The sequence below is a fragment of the Coregonus lavaretus genome (assembly GCF_964263955.1).
Source record: "Coregonus lavaretus genome assembly, chromosome: 1".
Lineage (NCBI taxonomy): Eukaryota > Metazoa > Chordata > Actinopteri > Salmoniformes > Salmonidae > Coregonus > Coregonus lavaretus.
The window spans coordinates 79,750,444-79,754,134 of record NC_139988.1 but is presented as its reverse complement, the minus strand read 5'-3'; positions in this window follow the sequence as shown (position 1 = coordinate 79,754,134).

Below are 3,691 nucleotides of genomic sequence, written 5' to 3'. Positions count from 1 at the left end.
CTCTATGTGCCAAGACGTTGTTTTATTCCTCTGATAACATTGTGACAGATTGGGAATGGCTACACAGAGAGAGAATGGGTGTTATCTCAAGGTATGGAGTAATTTCTAAATCATGAACATCAAAATCAGTTAACCAAACTGAAGTCACAGTCAATGACAAAAGAGAACATGCATTTCCTACCTGCCATTTCCTTTCCTGACGTTATCAGTGGTCACACCTTATGTCAACTAGGAAACATGATTACTACGAAGGTTCTTAAAGGTCAGACTGTTCCTCGTTTAATATCTGCACACACAGCACACTCCAGCTGCAATGGGACGCCTGAAAATGCATAAATTAAATGATCAGTTGAAATATTTTTTTTTACATTTAAGTAATTTAGCAGACGCTCTTATCCAGAGTGACCTTTTATTTTGGCTTTATTTTATCAGGGAGTCATACTGAGATCAAGGTCTCTTTTACAGATGAGCCCTGAATTACAGAAATGACAGAAAATACACAGATCAAAATATAAATAGAAAATGCAAGCAGAAAGAAAAACACAGGTAATTAAAAACAAACACATTCATCAGTAATAAGGTCCTCAGTCAGCTTTCTGAATTTCCCTAGAGGCACCAAAATATCACATTTAAGAACATTTAGAAGATTGTTCCAAAATAAGGTGCATGAAAACTAAAAGCTGATTTACCTAACTCAGTAGAGACCAAAGGAATTTCCAGAGTTAACCATCCCTGAGACCGGGTGTGGTATCTTGTATGTCTAAAGTTTAGTAATGATGTTAGGTACAGTGGGACTTTTTGTAAAAGGGCTTTATAAATGAAAACATAAGCAATGTATCAACCTATGTGACATCAAAGTGGGCCAACCAACTTTCTGGTAGAGAATGCAGTAATGAGTACTAAACTGCATCTAATGTCTTTAATGAAGTGGCATTATAGATGATGTTGCCATAGTCTAGAACTGTCGACCGAATAATTAGCTTTCTACTATTTAGCGAGAGGCAGGACCTATTTCTATAGAAGTCCATTTTTATTCTCAGCTTCTTAACTAACTCATCAGTATGCTTTTTAAAAGACAGCTTTTCATCTATCCAGATGCCCAGATATTTGTAAGCAGGGACACGATAAATATGGAAAGCATTCAAAGTAAATCATCAGAGTTATTTTTATGCACTCTAGAGAACAATATATATTTAGTTTTACCTGCATTCAATACTAATTTCAGGTCAATAACGTTTTTCTGTAATACAATGAAGGCAGACTGTAGTTCAGATAGAGCCTGGTCAACCATGGGGGCAATAGCATACACAACAGTATGATCGGCATATTGTCGATATTGTCGATATTGTTAACGTAAACAGTAAAAAGTACAGGACCCAGAATCGACCCCTGCGTGAGACCATTCGTAATATCCAGGAAACCTGATTCAACACTTCCTGTAGATACACATTGAGTTCTATCTGTCAATTAATTTTTTAACTAGTTACATGCAGCCTGGTCTAGGCCAGTTGAGGAAAGCCTTTGAATTAGCAGTAAGTGATCAACAGTATCGAAGGCCTTTGACAGGTCAATGAAGAGGGCAGCACAATGTTGCCTTTTATCCATACAGTTAACCACATCATTTATAACTAGGGATTCAGCAGAGATAGTGCTATGACGTGGTATAAAACCCAATTGATGTAGATTTAGAATACATTTCAAAGATAAGAAATATCTTAGCTGAGAATTAATCAAGGATTCTAATATTTTAGCTAGGCAAGAAAGTTTAGAAATAGGATGATCATTATTTAGGTCACAAGGGTCACCACCTTTGTGAAGGGGGAGTACATGGGCTGCCTTCCAAACCTTGGGGACTGTACCAGATATAATCATCAGGTAAAAAATATTGGTTAATCGATTCAGCAATTAGGGGGGCAGAGAGCTGCAGCAAAAATGGATCAAGCATTTCAGCCACAGTGGATTTTTTTCACACCAATTTTAAGCAAGGCATCTAGCACATCACAGACAGTAAATTGTTGAAATGAAAACAAAGATTCACTAGAAGTTGATGGGTTAACCGTCGAGTCAGCAAGAGGCTGGCAGAGGGAAGAGCAGTCGATTTTCTCACCAGCAGAGTCAGAGATAGAGCTTAAAAAGTACCTTGATTTAGCTTTCTTAATCGAGATAGTACATCTGTTTCTCAGTTGAAAAATTGCCAGTCCACTACAGAGTCAGTTTTCCATGCTTTGACCCAGGCCTGATTTCTCATCTGAATGAGCTCAGATAGCTCCGAAGAAAACCAAGGGTTAGATCTATCTTTGACTCTGAATTGTTTAAAAGGGGCGTGTTTATTTGCCAGATGAATAAATATGGAGGGAGAATTAGGGTTACGTGCCTTGCTCAAGGGCACATCGAAAGATTTTTCACCTAGTCGGCTCGGGGACTCAAACCAGTAACTGGTCTGTTCTATACTTTCCATTTCTGTAATTGCCGGATCAAGACAGTTTAATTATAACATAACAGCAACAACAACAAAAAAACAGACATGAGACCATCCAATATTTTATGAGGCTTATATCATTTAGAAAAAGCTAGAATTTCACTGGTTAAAGGAATCACTCATAATTTCAGTCTGATTACATTTCCGTCATCTTAATGAAACGACAGATCTGGCAATTGCTGACCTACAATCAAAGTCCCATCCATTTCCCTTGATATAAACTATTTACATGAGATCACTAGACTAATCGAACTTTGAGCATTGTGTCCTCAAAAACAGACAGACTTCCACGGGCTGATCAGATTACTGCGCAGTCTCCTTCCTATTCACTTAATAGTTATTTTCTTTAAGGGAATCCCTGAGGTTCAGTTTTGAGGTAATTTATACATTGGACATCTTAAGTAAAACTAGCTTTTGGGTCATATCAGTTTTGATTTCTGTCTGAGAGGGGTAAGTTAACTGACATTGCACCATGAAAACAAATGACTGTAGGAACACAGAGAGGAACCATGGCCTGGTATTTATCAACCAGTTAATGACGGTCTCCTTCTCTCTCTTGCTGTGGTCTGAACCTGCGTGTAAGGGCAAAGGGATCTCCATCTACTTCCTGCGGAAGGTGCGGGAGATTCTCTATATGCTCTTCGTAGCGGTTATAGAGGGGCTTGAGGAGCTGCTGCTTCTTCTGTTTGCTGAGGAGCTGCTGCTTCTTCTGTTTGCTGAGGCGCGTGAGGTCGGACACTTTGAAGATGGCCTCCAACAGCCAGCGTGGGTCAATGGTGTTCACCTCCCGCATGTACTCCTTCATAGTCAGCACCAACTCATTTACCAACCTGGTGATAAGGTGAGTGGGGGAAATTAGGGTATAGAAGAGTATGTTTTTAATCTTTCTGGAGCTTTATTCCCTGATTATACATATTAAAAAGGTAGCACAATCTACACACTTATACTCTTTACTTCCAAAAATGGGTGTCCAACACGGAACACTCGTGCCTTTCAAGATATGTATGGTATATACAAGGATTCTACTACATAGAGGCAAAGATGTCAAAACATATTTATTTTTTTACTAGCCCCAGTAACAATTGATGACAGTGGCTCGTGACTATGCTTATAGCCCCCATGGTTATAGACTCACAACTCAGGCTGGTGGTTGAACAGAGAACTGGAGGGGTGAACATACACTACCTGCTGGTCAATGATGGTACGATAGCC